Source organism: Tympanuchus pallidicinctus, unplaced genomic scaffold (genome assembly GCF_026119805.1).
Source record: "Tympanuchus pallidicinctus isolate F22 unplaced genomic scaffold, pur_lepc_1.0 scaffold11, whole genome shotgun sequence".
Taxonomy (NCBI): Eukaryota; Metazoa; Chordata; class Aves; order Galliformes; family Phasianidae; genus Tympanuchus; species Tympanuchus pallidicinctus.
Window position 1 is genome coordinate 17439496 of NW_026294627.1, and position 17504 is coordinate 17456999.

Here is a 17504-nt window from a genome sequence, read left to right on the forward strand (position 1 = left end):
CCCGAGCCCTTTGAAGTGCGGAGGCGATTGTTCCGCGCCCCCCGGAACCTCGTTCACATGGAAACGTCGGGGCTTTTTTCTTTTTTTCTTTTCTGAAGGCTTCGCGGCGACCCACAAAAGCCCCCCGCCCCCGAGACCGCCACAAAGGATGCAGAGCGGACGTCGTCTGGCCGCGCCGCAGCTGCGGCTCGCGCAGCCCCGGCCCCCGCCGCAGGCCCCAGGCCTCAGCGCGGGTGGGCGCGGGCACGGCCGGGGCGCGCACTTGGGATTCGCTGGGAAGTGGGTCAGCGGGGCGGGCGGAGGGCGAGGGCACGGCCCGGGGTGCCCGCCGCCAACGGGAGGGAGGGAGGCGAAGGGCGGGAGGCGGGCGGCAGGCCGAGAGAGAGCCGAGATCGACCCCGCGCCCGAGAGAAACCGCCCGCCGGCATCCCCGGGCCGGGCTCGCCCCGCGTGCGGGAAGCGGCGAGCCGGCAACCCGCGGACAGCCTTCTTGCGAGCCCCAGGTAGGGGCCGCTGATTGACGGCTCGACCCTCCCTCCCGGCGTTTCCATTGATTGCTTTTGACGCCAATCAAGGAGGTGTGCGGCGAGACATTGGCTGTCGCCCGTCCTCCTTGTCCCGCCCCTCTTGGCGCGGGCCAAAGGGGGAAGCGAGGGGGCGAGGCTTTCGGCCGAGGGGCGGGGCGGTGGGGGCGCGGGGGCTCAGCCGGGGTAGGCTCCGCGCGGTGGCGGCGGTGGCCGTAGGGGACGGCGGCGCGGGATGGGACGGAGCGCGGCGTCAGGTGGGTGAGGGGCCGCGCAACCGCCGCCACCTTCTCCGGCGGTGGTCTGTAAACCGAGGTCCGTGCTGTGGGGCCAACGCCGGCCGTGGGATGCGGTCGTGAGGTTCCCGGGCAGAACGCGCTTCGCGCGCACGGGCGGTTCGGATTTGCGCTCCGTGCAGGAATGGGAACGCGGCGTGTGACCGCGTCTTTGTGCCGCTTTGTCAGCGGTGGGGAGCGGGGAGCGGGGAGCGAGTCCTCCCGGAGGGAAGGATGGGGCGGATTGGGACGCAGCCGGGAACTCGGGAGACTTAACATCCGAGGGGTGGTTGTGCTTCGCTGTGTGCCGGGCTGGGCTCTTTATTTTGTCTTTACGCGGGGAATCGAAAAGCGTTGTTTTTGCGTGAGATAGCGGTGTTGTTCTGACTTGGCCTGAGACGGTGCTTTCCCTGGTAGTGCGGTGCTGCTTGGAGGAGGGAGTGAAGTAATGGAGTAGCGGTACGGCTGCGCTTCTCCAGCACGCTGCCCTGCTCCACAGCCCGCATCTCGGAGCTCAGCCATCCGGCTGCTGCTACGTGGATCGGTGCGATGTGGGACCATTAGGTTGTAAGGGTGAAGTGACAAGTTACAGCGCTGGCAAACTTGAGGATCCAAAGGATTAAACTCTGTATTTGAGCTGTGGAAATGCACTTTGTTAGGTGTTGCGCTCAGTTAGCGCTAGCTTAGTTTGGCATTTAAGGAGAAAACAATGATTAACGTGGAAGGACCGTCACTTGCACTGAAATGAAGGCCCCACGTCGTTCTGGCTCTGTGAACGTGGCTTTCAAGTAGGTCCTGCCAGAAGGAGGCTTTATCTGTAGCTGTTCAGCCTGTCACCAGGACCGGGCTGTATTCCCGCTGAACAACGTGGAAGCAAGATATATTTCCAGAAGCATTCTGGGGTTCTGTTATGCAAAGCAAACTCTTCTTCTGCTGGCTGAAGGGTGACTTCGGAGGGGTTTTTTGCTGTTTGCATGGCTTGTGGAAGTGGGAATGTAGTTACTGGGCAGTGAATGGAGAGGTTTTGTTGTATGTGAAATAATTGAGTCAGTCCTTTTTCTTCTCCTTTTCCACAGCTATTTTCTTCACATAAAGAAAATTAGAAAACACTTCTTAATCAGATGCTGAAACAATGGTCGTGATTATACACAATAGTTACGGAAGTTGTGCGGTCTTTGCTAATCTTTCTGTTTGTGGAAGTAATAAAAAATGACTTTATTCCAGAATTAGAAATGCTTGTGTTATAAAAAGCAACTTTCATAGCAGGAATAAGTTAACAAGGCTTCAGGTTTGATTTATATGGTTCAGTGCATACTATTCTCTATAGTTAATGGTAGCGTAGCCATGCTCTGCTTTTTAGAATGTGCCCTGTCTGTACAACATATCTTAAATAAACAATGATGATGATTTTAGGAGTGCTAATACCAAATTCTTACGCACCGGTTGTTCTTTGTTGACTAGATTAGCTCAGATGTATATGGTTTGTTCTTCAGTGTGAGGAAGCATACCATGTATTTATATGAAACAATAAGTGTCTGCAGGCAGTATTTCTCTGTAGAGGGAAGCAAAAGAAAAGCCACAGATGTGACAGATGATAGTAATGTTAGCTCAAAGCTTCTTGTATGCAATGATTAGTAAGGCAGTGTTTGAAGAAAAAAAAAAAAACAAACTCCAGCAGATATTGCGGAGAATTACAGAAGAGCTAATAGCAGATGAGCATTTAAATCGCTGTGTCGGTGTCACCTGGACAGTGGATTAGCTCTCATGCTTCTGCAAGTATTCCATTTTGTCTGAACTTCCTGTGTAGACAATTCAGTCTTGGTAGAAAGAAGAGTAAATGGAGTAGTGTAGACTGCTGGAGAGAACTGCTTGTCTTATACTAAGTAGATGTGGCTCTTAGGGATGTGGTTTGATTGATGTGGTGATGGGTTGACAGTTGGACTAGGTGATCTTTTATGTCTTTTCCGGTCTTAAAGGTTCTGTGATTCTGAAATAAACATATGCAGTTAAATCTTTGTTCTTTTGAACCCACCCATAGCACCATCTTCCAAAGCTCTTGTCTGCTTATAGCAATAAATGGGTGAAAAAGAAATTGTACCAGTGAAGTCTGTTCTTAGTTGCTGTGCGATTGCAGTACAGTCTTGTAACTGAATTTGAAATAGATTTTGTAACACAGCACTTCATCATCTCTTTCATTCAAAGTTGTATCGATATTTCACCTAATTCATGGGTGGCACCAGTGAAGTTTTGGACTTTTTGTGGTTGTTACTAAGAACTTGCTGACAGCGGATGGGAAGACAATGTTTTCACCTGGCTAATGTCTTAGAATCATGGAATTGCTCAGGTTGGAAAAGATCTTAAAGATCATCAAGTCCAACCACAACCTAACCATCCTACCCTAACTAACAACCATCTGCTAAATCATGTCCCTGAGCACCACATCCAAACAGTTTTTAAACACAGCCAGGGATGGTGACTCAACCACCTCCCTGAAGAGCCTATGCCAGTGCTTCACAACCCTTTCTGTAACGAAGTTCTTTCCTGATAACCAACTTAAACCTCCCCTGGCACAACTTGAGGCCATTTCCCCTCATCCTGTCACCAATGAGAAGAGACCAACCCACTCTCACTGCAAGCACCTTTCAGATATTGGAAGAGAGCAATAAGGTCTCCCCTCAGCCTCCTCTTCCCCATACTGAACAGCCCCAGTTCCTTCAGTCTCTCCTCATAGGCCATATTCTCCAAGCCCTTCACAAGCTTTGTTGCCCTTCTTTGGACCTGCTCCAGCATCTCCATGTCCTTTCTGTACTGAGGTGCCCAAAACTGAACACAGCACTCGAGGTGAGGCCTCACCAGTGCCGAGTACAGGGGCAGGATGACTTCCCTAGTCCTGCTCACCACACCATTCCTGATGCAAGCCAGGATGCCATTGGCCTTGTTGGCTACTTGGGTACACTGCTGGCTCATATTCAGCCGACTGTCCATCAGTGCACCAAGGTCCCTTTCCGTCAGGCAGCTTTCCAGCCACTGCTCCCCAAGCCTATAGGGTGTCTGGGGTTGTTGTGACCAAAATGCAGGACCCGACACTTGGCCCTATTGAAAGTCATACAGTTTACCTTGGCCCATTGATCCAGTCTATCCAGGTCCCTCAGTAGTGCCTTTCTCCCCTCAGGCAGATCAACACTCCCAACTTGGTATCATCTGCAAACTTACTGAGGGTGCACTCGATCCCCTCATCAAGCTTGTTAATAAAGATGTTAAATAGAAGCGGCCTCAGTACTGAGCCCTGGGGGACGCTGCTCATGCCTGGCTGCCAACTGGATTTATCTCCATTGACCACAACTCTTTGGGCCTGGCCATCCAGCCAGTGTTTCACCCAGCAAGCGTATGCACATCCAAACTGTGGGCAGCCAGCTTCTCCACAAAAATGTTGTGGGGAACAGTGTCAAAGGTTTCACGGAAGTCCAGATAGACCACATTGACAGCCATACCTTCATCCACTAATGGCTCACCTTATCATAGAATGAAATTAGGTTTGTCAAACAGGATCTACCATTTGTAAACCCACGCTGACTGGGCCTGATTCCCTGGTTAACCTTTAACTGGTCCATAATTGTTCCTGAGATTATCCATTCCATAACCTTCCCCAGCACCGAGGTGAGACTGTAGCTGAGATAGGCCTGTAGCTACCAGGATCATCTTTCAGTCCCTTTTTGAAGATGGGCATCACATTTGCCAGTTTCCAGTCCACTGCGACATCTCCGGTTAGCCAGGACTGCCAAAATGATGCAGAGAGGGTTGGCAGCCACATCTGCTAACTCCCTCAGCACTCTGGGGTACAATCCATCCGGCCTCAGTTATCTAATTCCGAAGTTATTCAGTGTAAAGAAGAACCAGGTTGGAAATAGGTGTCTTCCAGAGTTAAACGCAGCTGCACATTGTGTTCTGAAGGTTTCTTTTCCAAGGGATGCTACAAGTAGTAACTGCTTATTCCCTTAAGAGCAGAAATAGGAAGAGGTAGAGGGTATTTCTCTTGCCCTATGTCAGACTTGTACGGAATTTTTGTAACTTATGAAAATCGGTGTCTAAGAATTACATGAAGGCATCTTGAGCCTTGGCTCTGCAGAAAGACTGCTACACCACACATTTTTTCCTGAGAACCTAGCCTGAGTTTAGAGGTAATGATGAATTAATATGAAATAAGACCACGTTTATTTGTTCAGCACTAATGTGTGAGTGCTTTCCTTCATGCTTACTGGCACTTAGATCCAACTGTTCAGAAGCCAACCTGTTGTAAAAGCCTCTGAAATGTTGCACTGGGGTTGTTGTATCTGCAGACGTGGTGTTGTTTGTCACCCCTATAAAATCTGAAGTAACTGAAATGTGTTTAGCTGTTCGCTTCTTTTTCCTCCTCTAAAAGAAGAAACAAAATGTTTGGGAAGAAATAAAGAAATATGTTCGTAGGATCAGCTAAAGATCAGAAGGGAAGTCTTTGTGGTCACTTAAAGCAGTGAAATCAGAGCTTACCTTGTTTAACTTCTTTATTTTTTGTCAGGTGAAGCTACTGGAGAATTTGTGTGAAGGTTTATTAGGATGGCAAGCATGTATTAGACTTGTTTGTGCTTTGGAAGACAAATCCAATTTCATTTGTGGTAGGGATTTACAAGGATTCTTAAACACTTGGCAAATCAGTTTTCCGCTGAAATGTTCGACATTAAACTAATGGTGTTCTCTGGGTCTGTGGTCAAACATGGTATTTTTATTTATTTATTTATTCATAATGGAGTTTATATTTAGTAGAATTCTGGTTACTAATTTTCAAGATTTTGGAGCAGCTTCCTACCTTTTGAGTACAGGTGTGACGTGACTTCTTTGTTCTCTTATGGGTTTGATAGCCAAATGTGTTTGTAGGGATCAAGACTGGGGGAAAATGTGTGATTCTTGTAAGTGTGGATTATCTGTATGCCATGTTGATTTTATTTTTGAGTTGCCACTACTGATGTTACTCTGAGTTAAGTATCTTTTGTTTTAAGTGCAGAAAAGTTGAGTTGCTCAGGTAGAACTTGATTAATGCTTGTGTTTGTTTTAAACACAGAAGTCAGTCAAAACCAAAAAACGTTTCCCCAGCATTTCATAAACAGGTTATGTTTAAAATATGTTGGTTCTCTCCTAATCATTCATAATTTCAAGTTGTCTGGCGAGAGGTGGCTGTTGTGTTGCTTTTTTTAATTGTTTATTTGAAGTACTGGAAAGAACTGGCAGGAGAACTTGAGTGCTGAGTTACAGAATTGACTAAGAATTAGTGAACATAGTAACGTAACTAAAGTAAACATCTTGGATGTGGTCAGCATACAAGTATTTTGGCTTTAGCTATTGAATTAATCTTGCATTCTGTAAATAGTTAGATTTTTGTAATAGTCTTCACAATGTGATGCAACCTTTAAAGTCCTGGTAAGTGACATAGAGAGCGTACAGATACTGTCAGTAATTTGAATCTGTCCTAGGTTCATGTTTTCTGGTCATTATAATGGACATAAATAGGAGTAATCTATCTGACGCAGTCCTAACATCCAATGAATCTGTCAGAAACAGCATTTTAGGTTGACTTAAATTTGTCCTGAAATAAAAATATTCTGGTGCACAGAGTTATGGCCTGACTTGTTTTCTCTCTGGTTCCATAAATCAGAACTAGATTCAGTTTCCCTGTTCTTTGGCATGACATTTTATTGCGCATCCCTGTTGTTGAAGTTGGCCCTGCACAGAAACTATGAAATAATTTCTTGTGGTAGAACTCTATCAAGCATCATTTATTTGCACAGCAGTCTGCACAGATAAATTCACATTAATGAAATATATTTATCACCATTAACTTCAAATATTGCAGGTTTTCTTGGAGGCTCATGCAGTCTCCTCCTGTGCAGCTGTAAAAGCATAGTTTGGCAGTTGTAAATAGCGTGACTATGTTCTGGGGGTGCTTTTTTGATCTCTGAATACACACTTTTTTTAGAATGATATATGTACTATGTTTTTTGTGTCCTCTCAGTTTTAGATTGCTTGACAGAACTTTAAAACTGGGAAGGAAATTTCATATTGTAAATAGTGAAAATGCTATTTCATGCATGATCTAAATGCAATTGATAGATAAATTTCTCCAACTTCATGGCAGCTTCTAATGGTTATAATTGATCAGGCATTTGAAATTTTACATGGATATTCTTAGGTAGGCAAAGAATGGTGAAATCTCTTTGCTGTCATTTGGCCTTTTTTTTGTATTTTTTCCTACTGAGTTTTTTTTCTTGAAGGTCATTCATCTGGCCTTTCTGAGGTGGTGTCAGAATTTCAGGTGTTTGACTATGAGCATATGAAGCCATTTCTTATGTGCATTGTAGCTGTTGCTGAGCAGTTGACTACAGAAACAAGCTGCTGGTTGGAGTGGAGCTATGGTAGTACAGTGTAGAGGCTTCTCCATCTTCACTTGCAGTATTCAGTTTGGCTGGGTATGCTTCTAGGCGTGTTGGATATGCCCAAGTGGAAACCCTCATCTTCTGGGGACATGTTTCTTTCTATCCAATGCAGTGCTACCCTGCTGTTAATGTGTCAGAGATTCTTGGTTCTGGGAACACTTTTGTCTGCTCGTTGGGAATTGAGTGATGTTGGATTTTCTTAGATGCTCAACTTTGTCACTTCTCATATTTTTCAATGTTTTTCTTCAGTAACTTGTCCTTTAGGTTGTTGAGTAAATAGATAATAGTGTGCAGTAATATTATGGATTAAATGAGCATGCTTACTTCCTGGTTTATGAAGCCTATCTAACAATCTTATTGTTCTGGTAGATTATGTAGGCAGAGGTCATTGATGGCATAAACATACAGCAGTGGAAATGCAACGTGACAGGAAATGCAACGTGACAGTGACAATGCAACGGTGTTTTGGAGGCTGGAGTCCCACAGCCTGCTTACAAGAAGGCACATGCAGCTGTGCGTTGATACGCGAGCCTGGAAGTCGGACGTATCTAAGCTATGCCAAGTTAGAAACATCTCCTTCATATTAACAATGTCAGTGGAGTTTTTCTCTTTGGCAGGAGGCCCTGCTTGCTTCTTGCCTGACCTCAGAGGTGAAGCTCAGTGTTCTGATATGATAGCACCTCACCAGAAAGTGATTCTCAGGGCACGAGCTGTACGGGATGTACTGGATGGAAGATGATATGGTTTTATTAAACACTGTAGTACCAGCTGTCTTTTATGTGCTGTGCACGAGGAGCCTCATTTATTTATATAAAGACCGAGTATAGATAGTCAAATTATTTGCTGTATGCTATGGCTGGTAGATGCTTGTGGATCCGTATCCTTGGGCAGATTAGATCATCAAAGCAGAAGTGCGTGCTAATGTAACAAAACTTAATCTGTCTGTATTCTAAAAGGACAAAAATATTTCCTTTTATTGTTGGGAATTCATAGAAACTGAAGCTGAACAAAGCACCACATCAGTGAAGACTGAGAAGCTTGTATAATCTCATCAGAAATGTTTTATGCAAGTCTGGCTGCTAATGCAAAAAGGACCTAATGTTAATTAAGACTGCATGTGAAGGACAATGAGCATAAGTTGGGAATTACTGGAACTCTGCCATATTTATAGTAGAGAACAGGAGATAAACTGTAACCATTGGGGCTGTCTTCCCTGGACTCGTTAACCCTTTGCCTGCTCTCGTCACTTACTGCAGAGGGGCTCTTTGTAGCAACTGGAATCTGGGGGTGAAGTTTATTCTGATCCTGGTTATTGTAATGGCCTGCTGGAGTTTGACTGTTCCTTTATTTGAGTGTTTCCAGTTAACACATATGGTTATAGTTGTTGTCTGCAGCTGTTGCTCGCTCATCCTTCTCCAGTAGCTTTTTTTCTTGCAGCCTGGAACTGTGTTGCAATGCCTTCATTTGAAGGCTGAAAAAGAGTAAACCCTCTTTTGTCTTGTGTTTGTAACGGCCTGTAAGGTAAGGACCTTGCCTTTGTGTTACTGTTGTACAGCTGAACTGGGAGTCCTTGTAAAACAGTTGAACAGCTATAGCCCTTCTATCTAGAACTCCATTTAAAAAGAAAAATCAAACAAACAAACAAAACCCATAAAAAAATAAAGGCTGGTAAAGGTGCAGATTCTCGTCTGTATTCTCATGACTTGGAAATTTAATTAACATTACGATATATGGTTTGCTCATAGCCTGAGCCTTCAGTTTGTTAGTGTCCCAGGGTTCTTGTACATCTCCATAGTGACAATCATTTTCTTAGTAATAAGCAGTAGTTGGTTTTCTCAGTAATAAGCAGTAGTTGGAGAACTTGTATTTGCAATGGGTGACAAACATAAAATATTCACGTATGTTTACATGAAATATTGGATTTTTTTTTATTTATTTTATTTTTTTATTTTTTAATCTGTGCTTTGGAATCCTGGGGTGGAAAAGGTCATTATTCCATAGTGTTGAGCAAATTTGTTAGTGTGCCTTTTCCTATCAGGGCAGCAAGCAGCTCTAGAGACTCTTGTGCCACAAGACAAGGCCTGGGAGCTTCTTTTATTTAGAGCTTTTAAATGGCCTTTGGAAACACTCTGAGAAGCTTTTCTGCATATCGTTACATGTGAATGAAGAAATGAAGAGTTTGAACTTCTGAATCTGAACTTCTGAGCTTCAGAGTGGGAACTCTAGTGAAAATCTGTCTGTCTTGTTTTTTTGTAGCAGTTACAGCTTGCTGCTGAGCTTCCTAGCAAATGCTGAAATCCTCCGGAACTTCTGTCAGAATAGGTTTATTGCAGAATTATTTCCTGGGAAAGTACTGTTTTTCTTCTAAAGACTGACTGCTGCTCTGAATACTTAAACAGATGTAAACATGGAGGAGATAGCACATCACTTCAAATAAAGCCTGCATTTAATTATTCAACTTCTGTGCTGGATTTCAAGATGTTTGCATGTATTACTGTTTTTTTGCACATGGCTTGAATATTGAAATTCCTTCTAGCCTCCATGTGCCAACTTAAAGCTGTATGAATGGGGCTGTAGTTAACCCTAAAATAGATTTTAAGCAGGTAGTCTTGGAACAACAGTACAGGTGCCTTACTGTTAGTTCTGGGTTATCTGTGTAATAGAAGGGTGTTTACCAGGCTGTGCCGGACAAATATACCTGCAGATACACAGAAAGCATCGTGCTCTGCCCACTGTTCTTTCTACAGGAAGAAGCAGGCACAGGAGTTTCATTCAGCATTCAGCACCTTCCTTTGTTTTCTCCATGCTTGGAGATGTCTCCTTTGGCTCAGCCACCTCGTTTCTCTGCAGGCTCTCCATTGTGCAGACCTTACCTGTCTTAATCATCTCTACTGAAGCAATTGCTTTGTATTTATAGCAAGTAAAGGGTTGGAGACTTGACACATTGCCTTAATATTGTGGCTTTCTGAAATACACATAAGTAAGTCTTTAAGAAGTATTAAGTGCTTTCTCTGTCTCTTGATCTGAAATGACTTCAGCTGCAGTGAAATAACCGCCTTTGAAGGGCAAGTTCTGGTGGTTTGGTTTGTCGTGACCATGGCAGCAGCAGCTGAAAACCCCCAGTTTGATCTTTGCTTCTCTGTCCTATATTTTAAGATGAATCTGCTAACGCTTTTTGTTGCGTGCCACTTCCTCATTTGGATTTTCTGTTCCCCTTCCTCATGCTGCAGATTCTCTCCTAAGCATTTCTTGTGATTTCTTCTGAATTCTTCTTTTACTTCCCTCTCAGTCATTCTTTTATAACCTATTATTCCCCTTAAGAAAGAACTGCTTTGTGGTAAACTGCTTTGTGCCATTTCTGGTTTAAAAAAAAAAAAACAAACCACAACCCACAGATGCTTTTCGTATTTTTAAGGAGTGAAATGCTATGAGATTAAAAACAACAACAACAACAAAACAATGAAATAGCAACACGACAAACCCTTCCCTCCCCTGCTACAGTCATCCCAAAAGAAACTTAAAATGGGGGAAAGTAGATGTAAGACTTCAAATGCATCGCCAAATGTAAACCCTTCTTTCTTCTGAGCCAACTGCCTACTATCAGATATCTTTAAACCACAGAATGTTGTTTTTGGCAGGGACATCAGAAAGAGTTTCTCTCTTCTAAACAGTTGTTGTTTGGAAAACAAGCATATGTCTGGCATCATCATGGATCTTCAAATGAGGAAAAAGTGATTTTATTTCCAAAACGTAGTAAAACAGTTTTCAGTGAAATCAAATGTTAAATGGTTTTTGGAAGCTTAAACGTAATGGTGTGTCATTACAGTTGATGAGGTTGAAACAACAAGGGCAGCTAGCCCTTGAACTGCTAAGTGTTAATCATAGCCTGGCAAGGTTTTTGCTCAGCCCAATTACTGGGCTCCAGAGGAACACACAGCCAAAAACAAGGCATCTTTTTGGAACTTTTCAAAGCTGAAATTAAATGTTGAGGCTCAGATATAAATTGACAGCTTATTTATTTGTAAGTGACTATAAAGTTAACCTATAGATATAAATGTGCAATTTGAGCATCTCTCTTCTTATTTGTCTTTGGTTAGAGCTATTGCTGCAATAGAAAATACACTGAAGTAAGCTTTGTGTATCTAAGGGATGACAGCCTGCAGGGTGAAAAGCTTTGATTTGTTGGTAAGAGATAACTTTATGCTGTGTTACAGGTGAATAAATACAATGTATAGCAGTTCCAGATACCCAAAGAGGTTAGTTTAGGCCCATTAAGTTACAGGGAGAAGGCAAGAATGGAGAAAAATAATATGCTTTGGCAGTGAGTGGGGGATGTTAGGGAGATTTAACTCTGAAGGTTGGAAATATGGGTGTTGAACATGGAGGAGGAAAAGCAGGCAGCGTAATTGAGGCTTGTTTTAAGTGGTCATATTCCCTTTGAGATGTTCAAACTCCCTGTATTTTAAAACTAAAATATGTGTGGGAAGCCTTGAAACTAAAACTTGATTGAAATACAGACCCTGAAGGACCAGTATTCCTTTGTTACATGTGTGCTTTTGAGTCTTCTAAATCAACTTTGAACAAAACATGAATGTTACTGCAGGAAATACAAGATTTGTAGAAGTAATTAAAATCTATTATGGATTAATTTGCATGGTATTACTAGCATTTCATTAAAAAATCTTGCTTTTTTGCTCATGTCTTCAGGTGTACAATATAGTTTTGATTTTCTGTGTTCTAAGCAAGCAGGACTTGCTGATTTAAATGCAGTTCTAAATAGAGTGTTGAAAGAAGAAAAGAATTCGCTTAATCAAAGTGGGAAAATTGCTTGTTATGGTTTTTCTAGAGGCATGAAACAAGTTTCGGTGAGTTTCTGAATAGAAGAAAGTGTGACGTTGAACAGCTGGACCTTAAGGATGAAGTAGTTGAGGGGAAAGCAGAGGCAGATATGGTACTCTGCAACTGTATTCACCTGTCACCAAAAAAAAACAACACCAAACCAAACACCCCAAACCAAAGAGAGTGTTAGTTAACCATATTGTATGAGATTGAGATGTGTAACAATTTTATCCAAGCATGGTTACTGACACTGTAAAGGCTTAGAGGAAAGTGAAGACCACTTCCTTATTAATGCATAGTGTCTGCCAAAGAGATTATTTGTAGTCAAAGGGAGAATTCATGTATCAATCATCTGGTCTGGTAATAGTTTTCACCCACTCTTTACTTTTACCTTTTGTTGCTAATGCATGAATAAACAGCTCCAGAGCTGTTTGTGCTTGAGGTTGATAGTGCATTATTGCTTCCAGCCGTTAAATCAATGTTCTCATCTCAGAGGTGGCAAAGTTATGAAGGGGCGTGAAATCTGGAAATGTCTTATGTGTAGTCTTTCATACTTTTGAAGTCTGGCTAATCCCTTTTGTTTTGCTTCCTGTTTTTTTCAGAAGTGCATCTCGTATGAGATTACAAGTGGTGGATCACTGCTAGTGGGTGGTGGGCTCTTTATTCTACTTGTTTTTCTGCTTAGGGAAGGACATATATTTCTGTAGCAGCAAGGTTATATCTGGAAGGTTGTACTGATCCAAGTTGTAAAGTCTTAAACCTCATTCTTTAGTGAACCACATCAGGGCAAGGATCGTTGTATGCACGCTGGTTATTGTTATTCTCACTCTTTACTGGGGGCCTTTCTGGAGGGCAAGGCATCCCTGCTCTGTTGTTCATGAAAAACTGCAGCCTGTGGGATCGGGTGATACTTTAAAGTGGTTCTTCATAAAAGAGCTTTTAAGAAAAAGATTCTTACCTTCTCAGCCTGTTTCAACTCACTGTGCTTGATGCAGAATTTCCAGGAATTTTGTAATTTGTGATAATGTGTGTGGTCAGCTCAGGGGATTGTGGTGCCTGTACCACCACAGCAAATTTTAGTTACAAACTTGACCTATGTAGAGCTAAATGAGTATTTCAGTCACTTACGGTGGGAGAACAAAGATTTGATCAAGCACTGAATTCTCAGTCTTTGCTTGCTGGCTTTCCATGCTATAGGAAATCTTTACATCATCAGACACATGCTTGTGTTTTTGAGCAAACACGTCATGCACTTAACACCAGCAGTACTCAAACTTTTAGCAGAACCTCCCTTTTCTGTAACAGCTTGTTTCTGTGCTGCTCCTCTGCCAACCCCAAGCAGCTGTGAGGCAAGAAGGGGAAGCTCTGTGTCACAGCTGTGCTGCTCATTCTCTGTCCTTTGGGATGTGGAGCTAGAGCCCCAGAGTATGTTCCTGTGTGGTGATTGGAAGACTTGGATCTGAACCTGTGCCAGATTCCTTACAGTCCTTTCCCTTCTCCTTCAAATGGTCAGTAATAACCAAAAGACCTGACTGCTTTCGCTCTCAAGCGTAAGCCACACCCTTATTTTGGACCTTCTTCAGCAGACATGGCATTATGATAGGCATGTGGCCTGTTTTCTTTCCTTTTCTGCTTAGTAGTAGCTTTTGCTACTACTAAGAGAGTATCTTTTGCTCTTTGAATGAAAAAACTGATATAGATTTATTGATGGGTTCTGCCTTTCAGCAAACAGTTATCACTTCTTCAAGACTTCTAAGATTTTTTTTCCCCTATAGTTAAGATATTTTACATCTTACTTAAATTCCACTTGCAATTAAACCTAACAAGAGAATTCAAGGGCAAGAAAAACTCTTTTCAGCAGTATGTGGAGACAGGACAAGGGAAAACGGCCAGAAACTGGACCATAGGAAGTTATAGGAAGGACGAATCTGCACAAGAATTTCTTTACAGTGAGGTGACGGAGCAGTGGAACAGGCTGCCCAGGGAGGCTATGGAGTCTCCTTCTCTGGAGATGTTCAAGACCTGCCTGGATGCCTACCTGTGCGACCTGCTGTAGGGAACCTGCTTTGGCAGGGGGGTTGAACTCCATGATCTCTGGAAGTCCCTTCCAACCCCTACAGTTCTGTGATTCTGTGAATGCCAGGCCTTGGGGATAAGAAAGAATCTTGAGAAAGGAAAGCTTCCCCTTGGTCAAGGAGAATCTGGTTGGAGTAGCCAACTTGGATTCAGCAGGAGGAGATTATGCTTGACCAATGTGGCAGCCTTCTGTGGTGTTGTGGTTGGCTGGGTAGATGAGGAGAGAGCATCATGTTCTGAGTACCCTGTCTTCAGTAAAGGTTTTGAGGCTGTCCCCCATAATATCTTCATGGGTAAGCTTAGAGGATGTGGGATAGATGGATGAACAGTGAGGTGGAATGTGAACTGGTTGACTTGAGGCAATCAAAATCTGTCTGGATGCTCTCCTGTGTAACCCTTTTCTGTATAACCTACTCTAGGAAACCTGCTTTAGCTGAGGAGTTGCAGCAGGTGATTTCCAGAGGTCCCTTTCAACCCTTACAATTCTGTAATTCTCTTTAACTTGTGAAAACAACATGCATTATTTGTAACTTCCAGACTCTTCAGTAGAGGAGTGCAATGGAGTAATTGAAAATGTAGTTGAAATGGATATTTTTATGGTTATTGGAAGACTGAAGAGGGATCTCAGACAAGAGACTGACTGAGAAACCTGCAGTCACATTAATATGAATTGGTAAGGGAGATCTGGAATATACATATCATATATTATACATACTAAGAAATACAGCTGTGTTTTTGGTATGTTAGACTTGATTATTGTATCTTGATTTTTTTCACTGTATCAAAATTTCTTTGTGGAAATTGCTTTTGTAAGATACTGCTTTTGAGGGCAGCTGGCTACTTCTCCAAAGTAGAAATGTGTCACAATAGAAAACACTGACCATGGTGGTTGTTTGTTTTTTATAGAAAGCATGCCAATCTTTATTTAGCATGGACTCCAGTGTATGTAAAGTTTGTGTAGACACCTGTTTCAACCACTAAATGTTTTTTCTCTGCATTTATATCCTAACATTTTAAAAGGAGTTATGAGAACTGTATCAGAAGTCAAGTAAAGTGTAGTGATCACCACTGTGGTATATTTTGACAGTTAAGTTTTAGGTCAAGACAGTGGATTACTGTGCTGAAAGATATGAAGTTTTAAGTGCATAATCTTACTGCTATCTCCTTCCTTTTTGCTCTTCTTCATAGCTGTGAGGCTACGAAGGGAAATATCAGATTTGTTTTACTTTTTTTCCTTAGGCATTCTGAAGCCTTCTAAACTTCATTTATCAATCTTAGTTGTTAGGTATTTCTTTTTAGGGATACGTATTTGTATGTGCGGCATTTTTGACTTTATATTTTTTCAGTGGTGCCGTGTTCTTGCGTACAGGTCATGCTTCTGTTATTCTTCTACTTTTCTCTAATGTCAGCTATAAACTACATAACCTTCTACTACTTTCAGAGTAATCTGAAGTGAACAATTTCTTAATTCTTGTTGGGGCAATGGGCAGCTCCTTTATTTGCTTTCAGTACTGCTTTGGATATCTGAATGTTGTTTGTGTTGCTCATGTCACTGTATCTACTGCTGAAACATTTAACTTGAAAGCCTGTGTCTGTCTTGCCTCCAGCCCTGGGTGAGTATCTTCAGCGATCCAATGGGTTTTCTTTCTGGCTGGGGTACTTAAATGTGTAGCACCTGTCTGTATTTCTCAGTGATTGGAGAATCTTTACTGTTTAGATCTAAGATGACAGAGTGAAAGAATTATAGCTGCATCATGTTTGATATTGGTATATTAAGAGACCTAGAAGGCAGTCTAGGATGACGTTGTCTTTGGATTTGGCATTGTTTGCAGTGAAGAATCAGTGCTGGCTATCCAAGAAGAGTGCTGGCCTGGGCAAGCCTCTAACTACTGAGGTGCCAAAGAGGTGACATTTGGGGGTGGTCAATGCTAACATGCTTCTTACCTGACAGAATGCTTGGCAGACCAGTGCTGTTACTATCTGGATCATGGTCTTAGCTGACTGTCTTTTCTAGATGGTGAAATCTCAGAAAGACAAATATTTAACCAGAGATAAATTCCAGCTTCTGGTTGACACGCATCTTCTGTCTAATATCATCAAGCAGTAAATATTTTTACCATAATCCAATGAATGACAGTGAATAAGAGAGGTACTAGATACAGGTTGAATATTTTTGCTTTGTTGTATGCTTCAAAGCAAAACTTCAGGAGCATAAACTCACTTGGAAGGACTTGATGGCAGTGGATGCACTAGATGCTGCAATGAAGTCTGACCATCAAAGCTATTTTCAGGAAGATAGGGAGCTATCCTTAAAGAGCTCAGGAGAGGTCAGATTGCCCTATACACTCCAAGGACAGCATATTTTCTAAGTCTGCATCTCTAGATGTCTTTGGGCATCTAGACATCTGTGCTCTGGACAGCAGCAACTGAATCTTAAGTTAAAACCACCTGGGAAACATGAGATGCTGTGTCTTCCTTTGTGCTGCAGCTGTCGTGTCTGACTTGAAGACTGAGATCTGGCTCAGACCCAGTCTAAAGAGAAGAGACTTTGTAGTTCTCTTTATCAATCTCATCAAAGCTGCTGAGGATGGGCCACTACAAGCCCCTTGCTTGGTTCTGAGTAATTGTTTTCATTGCTGTTTGTAGAATAGCACCCCATGCCATGTAGAAGCATTTCATTCAAACCTCTTTTTGATGCGCGGTTCTGCTCTTCCAATACCCCAGTAGCACTTCGAGTTTTTCCAGATTACTTCTATAGAGCTTCAGTGCAAGATTTTAGTTGCATGCTTTTGAGTACAGGAAATTACAAAGGCAAATCAGTACTGAAAATTTTAAACACTTCCTTTTGTATGTATGTAATAACAGCTGCTGTTTTAACTCGAACTACAGTGGTAAGCTTTGGATGTCCGTGTATGAAACCATGTTTTAAAAACCCTCCCCCCTATCCTACAAAGCAGACTTCACCGTAAAATCCTTTCTTCACTATTTTGATGATGACCTACTGTTCGAATACTTTTAATCCTCAATCTGTATAAAAGTTATGTTTTGCATTAAATCCTTTTCTTCTGTGGATTTCTGAGGTAATCCTCTGTATGCCATATAGCTTGTTCTTTAAATTGCTTGCATACTAAGAGTTCTGTTTAGAAAGTTTTAACACACTGATTTTAAACACAATTCAGCTGTGTATATATTTCTATCCAGAACTCAGTTTTATATGCTTTCTATCTCTAAAGTTGTATCCTATTGAAACTGTTGAGTACTTTCTGTAATTTCATCAGTCGCTGTAAGTCGAATGTGGCACTTGGCAGAGGAGTCACTCATGTGCT

At 42.4% G+C, this 17504-nt stretch overlaps 2 protein-coding genes across 5 annotated transcripts in view; one reads left to right on the forward strand and one right to left on the reverse strand.

Moving 5' to 3' along the window:
* The window catches only part of USP12 (ubiquitin specific peptidase 12), a 335443-nt gene that overhangs the window by 94024 nt on the left and 223915 nt on the right, over nucleotides 1-17504 (reverse strand). The window contains exon 8 of one of the 2 annotated variants that reach the window (XR_008203560.1): nucleotides 14114-14232. The exons of the other annotated variant lie outside the window; for it this stretch is intronic. The gene's annotated coding sequence lies outside the window, so the exon portion shown is untranslated. Of the gene's footprint in view, nucleotides 1-14113; nucleotides 14233-17504 lie in introns of those variants that run through there. 2 annotated transcript variants of the gene reach the window in all.
* Nucleotides 468-17504, forward strand: part of WASF3 (WASP family member 3) — a 63659-nt gene continuing 46622 nt past the window's right edge. For 2 of the 3 annotated variants that reach the window (XM_052671430.1, XM_052671432.1), the window contains exon 1: nucleotides 687-781. The gene's annotated coding sequence lies outside the window, so the exon portion shown is untranslated. Of the gene's footprint in view, nucleotides 504-686; nucleotides 782-17504 lie in introns of those variants that run through there. The other variant, XM_052671431.1, reaches the window with a different exon arrangement.